This window comes from Prionailurus viverrinus, chromosome X (genome assembly GCF_022837055.1).
Source record: "Prionailurus viverrinus isolate Anna chromosome X, UM_Priviv_1.0, whole genome shotgun sequence".
NCBI lineage: Eukaryota > Metazoa > Chordata > Mammalia > Carnivora > Felidae > Prionailurus > Prionailurus viverrinus.
Genome location: NC_062579.1, coordinates 42729596 through 42743786, shown reverse-complemented (window position 1 = coordinate 42743786; position 14191 = coordinate 42729596). Strand labels below are relative to the sequence as shown.

The window sequence follows — 14191 nt, the reverse complement described above, 5'->3', positions numbered from 1 at the left end:
ATCGATGTTGATTTAAACATGCTTAACATGGTAAATTTTGTGACGGATATTTTGCCACCACAAGCGAGAAAAAACATCTTTCAGGTGAAGGTGATAATCATAGACTTTGGTCTCAATAAGTAGTTGCACAAATGGGTGGAAATGAAATGCAGATTTCAAATAAGCCGTGAAAGAACCTGTAGATAACTACTGAAAAGGTACATTACCCCTCTTGTCTTGCTTGATCTGGGTCGGCCTGCATTCCCTCCTCATTGTCTCATCCCCTGTAGGTACCTTTTGTCTCAGTCACTGTGCTGCACTGGGCTGGAAGCAGTGCTCCTCTGTATCCACATGTGCACATGTCGGTGCACAGGACACTTGGAACAAGCACATTTATTGGAGTCAGGACCCGGTGTCTGTGGGCAGCCTCAGACAATACATCCTATGGTTTCGTTTCTACTTCTTTTTCTGGTTTGGGTTTTTTTCCTTCAGATTGATGAAGCTTCAGTTACCCTGGTTACCAGTTTTGGTTTTTGTTAATCTCAATGTCTGATCACAGAAAGAGAGGGGGATGGAGACAAGTGCTTTCTCATCTGACCGGACCTTCAGAGGGGCTGATGCCTGAGGTTGAGCAGAAGAATGTTGCCAAGACAACAGAATCCCTCACTCCCTTCCAGCACACAGGCCCTTCTCCCTCCCTCTCCCAGCCTGCTAGATCTCCTACGAGAATGGAAATGTGCTTGGGCTAGATGGGAAGAGATAGATGTACAGTAGAGGATTCAAAGAGAGAGGTGTAAACTTGGGATGCCCTCAGAAGGGACTGGGGGAGGAACCAAAGCCCCAAAGAAACCATCCTAGAAAGCACTGAGATCCCAGGAGGCTATGAAAGCTATGAAAGCAGAGTGGCTCCAATGTGCTTTTATGATTTTCTCCAGCTCTACAGGAGGCTACACCATTTTCTGAGGACAAGCTCTACCGCTCAGGCCCTGGACAACAGGGCCTGTGTTGTTAAAGGAGACTGGAACCTGGCATTGCTCGTGGAGAGGACAATGACAGAGTCGAGTCGGACCTGCTCAGCTCAGTGACAGCTCTCATGAGTTACTCCGCTCTGTGTGTCTGTCTGGTCTGCACTTCCTTCTGTGCCCCACTGTTGGGATCCATTTATGGACATGAAACGTTGTCCTAGTTAAGTGAGATGAAAAGGCAAGGATGCCCCATTCTCCCCTAACATGGACTGATTGGAGGGTGGACAGAGCAGGACCTGTGGGGATGGTGAGCTGGGAATCACAGATTCACTAGTGCTTCTTGGACCACAAGGGCACTGTGGTTAATTTATTCTCTCTAGCTGATGTGATCTTTATCGTGACTGTCCTCTCTTAGGACTGCATAGAAAAGGAACAAAAAGCACACAGATATCATTGCTGAGCTGGTAAGCGTGTTCGATATCGATCATGTGACTGGTCTAGTTGAGGATGCCCACTCACTCAGATTTCGACCAAACCTCCCTACTTGCCTCCAAGGTGGGGAAGGTGTATTGTGGTTTACAAGTCTCCTGGGTGATGTTGGAAGGGGGGTTTGTGAAATTCTTAAGTTGCTCACAGTGTTCTGGGTGGTTTCTAGGGAAGGAGGATTCTCGTCTCCCTGGTCCACCTGGTGAAGTTACCTGCACCATGTGTGCATTTCACTAGTGAAACTTACATGTCCCTGTCTTCCTTTTCATGGGCACAGGATGCCCCCTGGCTCACTTAGCCTCAGCTCACCTGTGCTGGCATCTGTAGACCTCTCGGATTCTTGGTCTCAACCTCCATCACCACCCTTGACAGGGCCTTTGCTTCACAGCCTCAGCTGCAGGGTCTAGTCCTTTGCCTATTTAGACCTCATTCATGGACCCTTTCATGTGGCCTCAGTCACTTTCCACATTTCCTCTACTGGGAATGCAGCCCCTGAGGTGAGACAGCACAGCGGGAGCCAGGATCAGCTCCAGAAAGCTAAGTTCCTAAACTTCAGCCATCCCTCTGCCCAAAGAGACTGCTGGGTCAGCCTGCAAAGTGAACTCCTCTGAGTCCCAAACGCAAATCGGTGCAAAATCCTTTCCTCCACTTGTCTGATACATCTCACTTGTCCCCTCCCATTCAGGGGAGTCTGACCTGAGAGCCTTACCTCCATCGGCCACCTCTTTGTGTCATGTACTCCTCCAATACTGGGAGACAACATTCATCTTTGCTTGACCTTCATGCTGACAAGACTCGTATATAGTATATCCAGATCCCAAAGGGAAAGCTTTAGGATTTGCTTATTATTATTATTATTATTAAGCAAAAAGGGATTGGCTAGCTGAGAAAGAAACATAAAAGAGAGAGGATTACCAGTCAGTCCATGCACCCTTGTGCCATTGTCAGTACGGACGATCTATAAAAGTAAACTCAGAGTTCAAAGACAGACACCATGTTTTAAAAGGGTCCTAGGAGATGCTTGTCAGCAATTGTAACATCCGTACCCAGAGAGCTTCAATCCTAAATCCTCTGCTCCCACCAGCACCTGGACACTCGGCAGCAGAGATGAACTTACCCAAAGCTTGTGATGTTTTCCAAGAGTTCTGGGGCAAATCTGGGTGTGTCTTCCTAGGTGACTAGTCCAGGAGTATTTGGAGGTTTGGCAACCTGTTTTTCCAGTCTCCTATTTACCACATAATGAATTAAACCGGCAGCACGGAGACTGGCTCCATAGTTTAATCGTTCAAAGTAACTACTTTTCTCATTACCGGGGGAAGCACAGTCTACATGACTGGAAAACAGAATTAAAGAACAACTGCCCTAAAGGTAAAATCCCCAAAATGAAAGTGTTTGCTTGAGAACTTCGCATTCTGGGCACAATGCCTTTAGTGGCCTTCCTGCTGGAGTTACAATACAGGTTCCTGGCTCGGTCCTAACCAGGACAGTTTCTCCCTAGCTAGTTCCATGGATGTGGGTCCCATACAGACAATACACGTGGGAACACTCTGGCCTCCAGCAGCTCTTCTCAGGCTCCTGATTCTCCCACAGGCAGTCACTCACAATGCGAAGCAATGATTTATCAAACATCCTGAGAACTCCTGGTGCCAGCTTTGTTCTGAAAATAGTTTCATTCACCTTACGGGCACATGCCCTGACTGTCCTAAGTGCAGATGGAGAAACCAAGTCACAGGGACACTAAGGAACGCGCCTGCTGCTATGCAGCCTGCGAGTTCACTAGATGAAGTCTTGAGAGCACTGCTGCCCACCCTAGGTGTCCTTATGATGGGCCAACCTCTTCTCTTTCTTTCTCTCATTCATCATGGGTATCTCATTTTAAGCAGCAAGTGAAGTAATTTAACGACTGAGAAGAAAGTTTTTTGTGTGTCATTAGTACAAACACCTCAAAACCTGCAGGAGTTACCATGGGGCACACGTGTTCCTGTGGGTTTAAAGGGAGATTATCCAGGAACCCTCCCCCGCCCCAGTGATACCCTTTCAGTAACCCACAACAAAGCAACAACAGGTGTCAGGTGACCTTTTATTCGGCATTCCATAACATTAATGAGAGCCCCTCTTAATAGGTGTGTGGTGCTCTTGTACAAGCTGGTCACGTAGCACTTATCTGGGGAGTGAGAGAATACAAACCAACCAACCAACCAACCAACCAAGGAATAAGCAAATTAGTGGGCTGTAAGGAAGAAAATAACCCAGGTCCTAGGCCAGGAACAACCTACTTTACACAAGGTGGTCACGGAGAGCCTCTCTGAGGAGGCAATAATGGAGCAGAAACCAGAAGGTTAGAAGGAACCCACCATGTAAGGATCCAGGGAGAGACTCTTCCAGGCAGAGACAACTGTGATCACCAATGTCCTAAGGAGGGAAGAAGCATGTGCAAGGAACGGGAGTAGGCCAGAGTTACTGCCGTGAAGACAAGAGATGAGCAGTTTATTTGGATACGAAAACAGTAGCAGTAGATGAGCACAGAACGGGATGGATACAGGATGTTTTCAGAAGATCGAATCCAGAGGACGTGGTGCTGGGTTGCAGTGGAGACCAAAGGAACACGTCACATGAAGAGGCGTGCTTGGGACATGTTAAGTGTCTGCTCCCTTCTGGTCATCCAGCAAAGACACAGACAAATGTGGATCTCAGGGGACAGGTTGATGCGTGAGGTACGAACGTGGGAGGTCCCGTTGTGTCCATGCTCTGTGCTGGCACCAAGGATGAAACAACCCACAGAGAGAGTGTAGATGGGAAGGGCCCTGTTAAAAGCCCTGTGGAATAGGGAGTGAGCAATAAACACTGACAAGGAGCACAGTGGCCACTGGGGTTGCGAGAACATCACCCAAAGAGTAAATTTTCAAATAGGCCAAAGTACAAATTAGAAGAAAGGGAGGGAGGGACATTTTCAAGAACCAGGCAATTGTTAAGTGTACCAGAGCTATCTGAGAGGTACAGTAGGTTGAGGAGAGGACATCATCAAAGGGATTCACTGGTGCCCTTGACAGCTGTTTTCATTTGGGGGGCAGGCTGATAGAAGCTGGACTGGAGAAGTTAGCAAAAAAAAAAAAAAAAAAGTTACAGAACAAGGGAAGACTTGCTGTTTACAGCAAGCGAAATGTGGCAGTGTCTCAGAAAGATATGGGATAAGGGATGGCTTTACGTTTTACTGCCTCTTGTATCATAGATAACAGAATGATGGAGAAATAAATGGATAGGTGATCATTGGAATCATTGCAAAGTCCTACTCCTCCTCCAGAAGATGGGCATGGGATCCAGGTGAAGGGCCTGGCCTCAGGTAGGATAAGGTCCTTTATTCCACAGGGATAGCAGAGATACAGGTGCAGATCAGGTGTTGCTGTGAAGTGGTGAGAGTTCCTGTCTGATAACTGCTCTTTTTTCTTTTCTTCTTCTTCTTCTTCTTCTTCTTCTTCTTCTTCTTTTTAACGTATTACCATTGAACTTCTTGAGAAGCGTGGGTCATGGAGCACTAGAAGGTTACTGCAGATAGAGAAAAGATACAGGTCAGGAGGTTGCAGGATTTCGTCTTTATTAGGGTGTACCAGGAGAGGAGAGAGGAAGGAGCAAAGACCTGTTTTGCGCGGGACAATTTATAGCCCCTTAAGCTGGCCTAATAGAATGTGACATGACCTAGTGGCCATGGAACCGGGGGTTCCCTAAAGGGCTTAATGCCTAGGCTGTAGACGCAGTAGAGGGAGGGGGCTGGAGAACAGGCCTTTTGGGGGTGACGAGAGAGAGGAATGCTAGACAGCGACTCCAGGGAGGGGAGCGGGGTTCCTGATGTCCAGGGTCCAAGGCAGGTCCATGGGCAGCTGGATATTCGTGTTGGGGAGAACAACCCTGAGGACGGAGAGGACCGGGGGTGGCCGGTTCGTCTTCTAGGGCCTTGATAGGCCTGGAGGCAGCAGGGGAGGGAGGGCTGAGAGGAGGATAGCAACTGTGCCTTGGGACCAACGTTCACAGGCTGGAGTGGGCAGAACAATGACCAGGGGATTCGGACACGCCTCGCCCAAAGGACGGTCTGAGAGTCCGGGGATCGAGGAATAGCAGCCGGATAACAGGGGTTTGGGGCCTTGGACGAGTATGGAAACCGTCTTCAGAGCTGGGCACACAGACTGGCAAGGACCTCACTCAGTCGCCGGAACCAGGCTCAGACCCTCACAATTGGAACGCATCCCGAAGCCCTGCCTTTTCCTCTACCGGGCGCCGGAACTTCCGGACGCGGGCCTTCCTGCTTCTGTTGGCTTAGTTCCGGGGCGGGACCATAGAAGGCTATTGTGCCGAAGACCGTTCGGCCGGGCCACTTCGATTGTACCGCAGCCTTCGCTCCCCCTCAGCAGCATTCCTCTTTGCCACCTCAGCTATGATCTGCAGGGCTCTTTACAGGCGAACAGAGGAAACGACGGATTTTCCTTTGTGATGTGTGTCGTTCCGTTTCTCTGGCCAGTAGGTGGCAGTGTTGCGCACTGTACCAGTTCGGACCACCCCTTCCCCCGCCTTCCGAGTTTGAAAAAACTCAGAGCTGCCTTCTTTTTAAAACAACAACAACAACAACAAAACAAAAACAGGACCTTCCTTTTACGCATGCGCGCTTTTGGCTGCCCTGGCTGGAAATAGGTTTTTTCTACGTGTTAGGGACCCAATAAAACATGCAGCCCTGGGATAAAATCTTTCTACCTTTCAACTTGCTTTTCTTAAACTGCTGCCGAGGTTCTTCACCAACTTGGATGTCTGCGTCTCTAAGTCGTCTGCTTTTTGGCTTTTCTCCACACGTAGTGATTACCAGGCGCGGAGGGGAAGCGGTACTGGGGGGGGGGGGGGGTTCTTAATTAAAGAGTACAAAGATACAGGTCGGATGATGAAAATTTTGGAAATGGATGATACTGGCGATAGTTGCACAACAGTGTGAACTTCCTGATGGAACCAATCGATGCTCATTTAAACATGCTTAACATGGTACATTTTATGTGATCGGTTTTAGTACCACAAAAGGGAGAGGACACAGGTGACATAGGATAGAGTTTGTCCTAAATAAGTAGTTACACAAATAGGTGGAAATGAAATGCGGATTTCAAATAAGCCGTGAAAGAACCGGTAGATAACTACTGAAAAGGTACATTGCCCCTCTTGCCTTGCTTGATCTGGGTTGGCCTGCATTCCCTCCTCATTGTCTCATCAGGTCTCCCCCTTGGTACCTATTGCCTCAGTCAGTGTGCTGCTCTGGGCTGGAAGCAGTGCTCCTCTGTATCCACGTGTGCGTGTGTAACAAGCACATTTACTGACAGTCAGGACCCTTTCTCTATGGGTGGCCTCCCACGATACATCCTGTGGTTTACTTTCTACTCCCTTTTGTGGCTTGGGCTTTTTTCCTCTTGAGTCAGATGGATGAAGCTTCAGTTACCCTGGTAACCATTTTTCTCTTTTTAAATCATCTCAACGTCTCATCACAAAAAGACAAGGAGAGGGAGACAAGTGCTTTCCCATCTATCCTGGACCTTCAGGCAAGCTGACGCCTGAGGCTGAGTGACCCAGTGAGGAGCTGCAGAAGAATGTTGCCATGACAACAGAATGGCTCACCCCCTTCCAGCACACAGCCCCTTCTCCCTCCCTCTCACTGCCTGATAGATCTCACTTCAGAATGGGAATGTGCTTTGGCTAGGACTGAAGGGATAGGTGTATGGTAGAGGATGGAAGGAGAGAGGTATAGTCCTGAGATGCCTTCAGAAGGAACTGGGGGAGGAACCACAGCCCCCCCCCCCAAAAAAGCATCCTGCACAACAGTGAGGTCCCAGAAGGCTACGGAAGCAATGAAAGCAGAGTAGCTCTAATGTGTTTGTGATTTTCTCCAGCCCTAAAGGATGCTACAGCATTTTATGCATGGCTCAGGCCCTGGAAAAAAGGGGCCTGTGTTGTTAAAGGAGAATGGAGCCTGGCATCACTCGTGGAGGGCATGACAGACTTGAGAAGGACCTGCTCACCTCAGTGACAGCTCTTATGAGTTACTCCGCTGTGTCTGTCTGGTCTGCTCTTCCTTCCGTGCTCTGCTTTGGGGGTCCATTTCTGGGACATGAAACGTTGTCCTAGTTAAAGGAGAGGACAAGGCAAGGATGCCCCATCCTCCTCTAACATGGACTGATTGGAGGGTGGACAGAGCAGGGGCCTGTGGGGATGGTGAGCTGGGATCACAGATTCACCAGTGCTCCTCAGACCACAAGGGCACGGTGGGTAATTGATTCTCTCTGGCTGATGTGATCTTCATGATTATTCACTCTCAGGACTACACAGAAAAGGAGCAAAAACCCCACTGAATTCATTGATGATCTGCTAAGCATCTTTGATATCAATCATGTGACTGGTCTAGCTGAGGAAGTGCTCAGTCGCTCAGATTTCCACCACACCTTCCTTCTTGCCTCCAAGTGGGGAAGGTGTATGTGTGGCTTACAAGTCTCCCCGGGTGGTGCTGGGATGGGGTGTATGAAATCCTTATGTTGCTCACAGTGTCCTGGGTGGTTTCTGAGGGAAGGAGGACTCTTGTGTCCCTGGTCCACCTGGTGAAGTGACCTGCACCACCTTGCATGTGGCTGGTGAAACCTGCTTTTTCCTCTCTCCTCTTGGCCAGTACCTGCTGCTTCCTGGCTGACCCAGCCTCAGCTCACCTGTGTTGGCATGTGGAGACCTCTTGGATTCTTGGTCTCAACGTCCATCACTTCTGTGGGAAGGGCTGTTGCTCCACAGCCTCAGCTGCAGGGTCACCTAGTCTGCTGCATGCTTAGTCCTCCTTCATTAACCCCTGATGGGGAGTCACTCACTTTCCACATTTCCTTACCTGGGGATGCAGCCTCTGGGAGGTCACAGCACAGCAGGAGCCAAGATCAGCTCCAGAAAGCTAAGTTCCTAAACCTCAGCCATCCCTCTGCCCAAAGAGACTGCTGGGTCAGCCTGCAAAGTGAACTCCTCTGAGTCCCAAACGCAAATCGGTGCAAAATCCTTTCCTCCACTTGTCTGATACATCTCACTTGTCCCCTCCCATTCAGGGGAGTCTGACCTGAGAGCCTTACCTCCATCGGCCACCTCTTTGTGTCATGTACTCCTCCAATACTGGGAGACAACATTCATCTTTGCTTGACCTTCATGCTGACAAGACTCGTATATAGTATATCCAGATCCCAAAGGGAAAGCTTTAGGATTTGCTTTTTTTGTTTCTTATTTTTATTAAGCAAAAAGGGATTGGCTAGCTGAGAAAGAAACATAAAAGAGAGAGGATTACCAGTCAGTCCATGCACCCTTGTGCCATCGTCAGCAGGGACGATCCATAAAAATAAACTCAGAGTTCGAAGACAGACACCATGTTTTAAAAGGTTCCTAGGAGATGCTTGTCAGCAATTGTAACGTCAGTACCCAGAGAGCTTCAATCCTAAGTCTTCTGCTCCCACCAGTGCCTGGTAACTATTAAGGATACTCAGGCAGCAGAGATGAACTTACCCAAAGCCTGTGATGTCTTCCAGGAGTTCTGGGGCAAACCTGGGTGTGTCTTCCTAGGTGACCAGTCCAGGAGTATCTTGGAGGTTTGGCAACCTTTTTTCCAGTCTCCTATTTACCACATAATCAATTAAAAGAGCAGCACTTGGGGCGCCTAGGTGGCTCAGTTAGTTAAGCTTCTTACTTGGGGGCTGAGGTCATGATCTCAGGTTTGTGTGTTTGAGTCCTGCATGGGGCTTTAGGGCTCTGTGCTGACAGCTCAGAACCTGGAGACTGCTTCGGAATCCTTTTCTCCCTCTCTCTGGTCCTCCCCTGCTGGCGCTCTATCTCTGTCTCTCAAAAATAAATAAACATATTTTTTTTTAAAGCACTTGAGATTGGCTCAATACGTTAATCTTTCAAAAACAAAACTTTTCTCATTACGTGGGGATGAGGGGAGCACAATCTACACTGAAGTAACCCTGTGGCCCTCAAACTGGTGGCTCTCAAAAGGGCTGACAGCTGTGGATGTACAGGCATTCCAGGGAGGGAGCTGGAGAACAGGGCGTCCTGTTTGTGGTGATGAGAGAGGAGAATGCTAGATAGTCACACCAGCGAGGGGAGCAGGGTCTCCAGAAGTCCAGGGCACAGGGGAGGTCCGAGGACAGCGGGATGCCCGGGTTGGGAAGAACTACACTAAAGACGGAGATGACCCGGGTGGCCGGTTTGTCTCCTGGAGGCTGACAGGACTACAGCAACTGTGCCACGGGAAGAACGTGTACGCAGGCCGGAGTGGGCAGAACAATGACCAGGGAATCCGGACTCGGTTGCCCAAGGGACAGTCGGAGCTCCCGGGAATCGACGAATAGCACCCGCGTAACAGGTGTTCGGGGCTTTGGACCAGTATGGAAGGAGTCCTCAGTGATGAGCACACAGACTGCTGGATACCTCACTCAGCCGCCGCAATCCTGCTCAAACCCTACAAATGGAAGGAACCCCTGAGACCGGCCTTTCTCCTACCGGACTCCGGAATTTCCGGAGGCGGGACTTCCTGCTTCTGTTGACTTAATTCCGGGGCGGAACCACGGAAAGCTACTGTGCCAAAGACGGTTAGGCCTAGCCACATCGACCGTGCTACAGCTTTCTCTGCCCCTCAGCTGCATTCCTCCTCGTTCCCTCAGCTCCGATCTGCAGGGCTCTTTACAGTCGAACAGCGGAAAAGATCGATTTTCCTTCGCCATGTGTGTCAGTCTGTTTCTCTAACCAGTAGGTGGCAGTGTTGCGCACTGTACCCGTTAGTACTGCCTCCACCCCCGCCCTTCGAGTTTGAAAAAACTCGGAATGATTTTCTTTGGGGGGGGGGGGGGAAGGACCTTTCTTTCATGCATGCGTGCGTTTGGCTACCCTTGCTAAAATTGCTTCTTTCTTCGTGTTAGGGACCCACCGAAAATGCGCAGCACTGGGATATCTTTCTACCTTTCAAGTTGCCTTTCTTAAATTGCTGCCTAGGTTCCTCGCCAACTTGGATTTCTGCGACTCTAAGTCGTCTGGCTTTTGGCTCATTCCCCCCCCCCCCCCCCAGCCCCCTCCTCCCACGTAGTGATTACAGGGACCGAGGGGAAGCGGTACTGGGGGTTTTTATTTAAAGGGTACAAAAATATAGGTGGGGTGATGAAAACTCTGAAGATGGATGATACTGGCGATATCAAAGTTACACAACAGCGTGAACTTCCTGGTGGAAACGATCGATGTTGATTTAAACATGCTTAACATGGTAAATTTTGTGACGGATATTTTGCCACCACAAGCGAGAAAAAACATCTTTCAGGTGAAGGTGATAATCATAGACTTTGGTCTCAATAAGTAGTTGCACAAATGGGTGGAAATGAAATGCAGATTTCAAATAAGCCGTGAAAGAACCTGTAGATAACTACTGAAAAGGTACATTACCCCTCTTGTCTTGCTTGATCTGGGTCGGCCTGCATTCCCTCCTCATTGTCTCATCCCCTGTAGGTACCTTTTGTCTCAGTCACTGTGCTGCACTGGGCTGGAAGCAGTGCTCCTCTGTATCCACATGTGCACATGTCGGTGCACAGGACACTTGGAACAAGCACATTTATTGGAGTCAGGACCCGGTGTCTGTGGGCAGCCTCAGACAATACATCCTATGGTTTCGTTTCTACTTCTTTTTCTGGTTTGGGTTTTTTTCCTTCAGATTGATGAAGCTTCAGTTACCCTGGTTACCAGTTTTGGTTTTTGTTAATCTCAATGTCTGATCACAGAAAGAGAGGGGGATGGAGACAAGTGCTTTCTCATCTGACCGGACCTTCAGAGGGGCTGATGCCTGAGGTTGAGCAGAAGAATGTTGCCAAGACAACAGAATCCCTCACTCCCTTCCAGCACACAGGCCCTTCTCCCTCCCTCTCCCAGCCTGCTAGATCTCCTACGAGAATGGAAATGTGCTTGGGCTAGATGGGAAGAGATAGATGTACAGTAGAGGATTCAAAGAGAGAGGTGTAAACTTGGGATGCCCTCAGAAGGGACTGGGGGAGGAACCAAAGCCCCAAAGAAACCATCCTAGAAAGCACTGAGATCCCAGGAGGCTATGAAAGCTATGAAAGCAGAGTGGCTCCAATGTGCTTTTATGATTTTCTCCAGCTCTACAGGAGGCTACACCATTTTCTGAGGACAAGCTCTACCGCTCAGGCCCTGGACAACAGGGCCTGTGTTGTTAAAGGAGACTGGAACCTGGCATTGCTCGTGGAGAGGACAATGACAGAGTCGAGTCGGACCTGCTCAGCTCAGTGACAGCTCTCATGAGTTACTCCGCTCTGTGTGTCTGTCTGGTCTGCACTTCCTTCTGTGCCCCACTGTTGGGATCCATTTATGGACATGAAACGTTGTCCTAGTTAAGTGAGATGAAAAGGCAAGGATGCCCCATTCTCCCCTAACATGGACTGATTGGAGGGTGGACAGAGCAGGACCTGTGGGGATGGTGAGCTGGGAATCACAGATTCACTAGTGCTTCTTGGACCACAAGGGCACTGTGGTTAATTTATTCTCTCTAGCTGATGTGATCTTTATCGTGACTGTCCTCTCTTAGGACTGCATAGAAAAGGAACAAAAAGCACACAGATATCATTGCTGAGCTGGTAAGCGTGTTCGATATCGATCATGTGACTGGTCTAGTTGAGGATGCCCACTCACTCAGATTTCGACCAAACCTCCCTACTTGCCTCCAAGGTGGGGAAGGTGTATTGTGGTTTACAAGTCTCCTGGGTGATGTTGGAAGGGGGGTTTGTGAAATTCTTAAGTTGCTCACAGTGTTCTGGGTGGTTTCTAGGGAAGGAGGATTCTCGTCTCCCTGGTCCACCTGGTGAAGTTACCTGCACCATGTGTGCATTTCACTAGTGAAACTTACATGTCCCTGTCTTCCTTTTCATGGGCACAGGATGCCCCCTGGCTCACTTAGCCTCAGCTCACCTGTGCTGGCATCTGTAGACCTCTCGGATTCTTGGTCTCAACCTCCATCACCACCCTTGACAGGGCCTTTGCTTCACAGCCTCAGCTGCAGGGTCTAGTCCTTTGCCTATTTAGACCTCATTCATGGACCCTTTCATGTGGCCTCAGTCACTTTCCACATTTCCTCTACTGGGAATGCAGCCCCTGAGGTGAGACAGCACAGCGGGAGCCAGGATCAGCTCCAGAAAGCTAAGTTCCTAAACTTCAGCCATCCCTCTGCCCAAAGAGACTGCTGGGTCAGCCTGCAAAGTGAACTCCTCTGAGTCCCAAACGCAAATCGGTGCAAAATCCTTTCCTCCACTTGTCTGATACATCTCACTTGTCCCCTCCCATTCAGGGGAGTCTGACCTGAGAGCCTTACCTCCATCGGCCACCTCTTTGTGTCATGTACTCCTCCAATACTGGGAGACAACATTCATCTTTGCTTGACCTTCATGCTGACAAGACTCGTATATAGTATATCCAGATCCCAAAGGGAAAGCTTTAGGATTTGCTTATTATTATTATTATTATTAAGCAAAAAGGGATTGGCTAGCTGAGAAAGAAACATAAAAGAGAGAGGATTACCAGTCAGTCCATGCACCCTTGTGCCATTGTCAGTACGGACGATCTATAAAAGTAAACTCAGAGTTCAAAGACAGACACCATGTTTTAAAAGGGTCCTAGGAGATGCTTGTCAGCAATTGTAACATCCGTACCCAGAGAGCTTCAATCCTAAATCCTCTGCTCCCACCAGCACCTGGACACTCGGCAGCAGAGATGAACTTACCCAAAGCTTGTGATGTTTTCCAAGAGTTCTGGGGCAAATCTGGGTGTGTCTTCCTAGGTGACTAGTCCAGGAGTATTTGGAGGTTTGGCAACCTGTTTTTCCAGTCTCCTATTTACCACATAATGAATTAAACCGGCAGCACGGAGACTGGCTCCATAGTTTAATCGTTCAAAGTAACTACTTTTCTCATTACCGGGGGAAGCACAGTCTACATGACTGGAAAACAGAATTAAAGAACAACTGCCCTAAAGGTAAAATCCCCAAAATGAAAGTGTTTGCTTGAGAACTTCGCATTCTGGGCACAATGCCTTTAGTGGCCTTCCTGCTGGAGTTACAATACAGGTTCCTGGCTCGGTCCTAACCAGGACAGTTTCTCCCTAGCTAGTTCCATGGATGTGGGTCCCATACAGACAATACACGTGGGAACACTCTGGCCTCCAGCAGCTCTTCTCAGGCTCCTGATTCTCCCACAGGCAGTCACTCACAATGCGAAGCAATGATTTATCAAACATCCTGAGAACTCCTGGTGCCAGCTTTGTTCTGAAAATAGTTTCATTCACCTTACGGGCACATGCCCTGACTGTCCTAAGTGCAGATGGAGAAACCAAGTCACAGGGACACTAAGGAACGCGCCTGCTGCTATGCAGCCTGCGAGTTCACTAGATGAAGTCTTGAGAGCACTGCTGCCCACCCTAGGTGTCCTTATGATGGGCCAACCTCTTCTCTTTCTTTCTCTCATTCATCATGGGTATCTCATTTTAAGCAGCAAGTGAAGTAATTTAACGACTGAGAAGAAAGTTTTTTGTGTGTCATTAGTACAAACACCTCAAAACCTGCAGGAGTTACCATGGGGCACACGTGTTCCTGTGGGTTTAAAGGGAGATTATCCAGGAACCCTCCCCCGCCCCAGTGATACCCTTTCAGTAACCCACAACAAAGCAACAACAGG

At 49.0% G+C, this 14191-nt stretch overlaps 1 long non-coding RNA gene across 1 annotated transcript; it reads right to left on the bottom strand.

Moving 5' to 3' along the window:
• Window positions 1–3496: 3496 nt before the first annotated feature.
• Window positions 3497–9243, bottom strand: LOC125157383 (uncharacterized). Its single transcript, XR_007148960.1, has 2 exons — window positions 8976–9243; window positions 3497–4973 (listed from the first exon to the last, which is right to left on the bottom strand). It is a non-coding gene; the product is annotated as an uncharacterized LOC125157383 (long non-coding RNA).
• Window positions 9244–14191: the final 4948 nt, after the last annotated feature.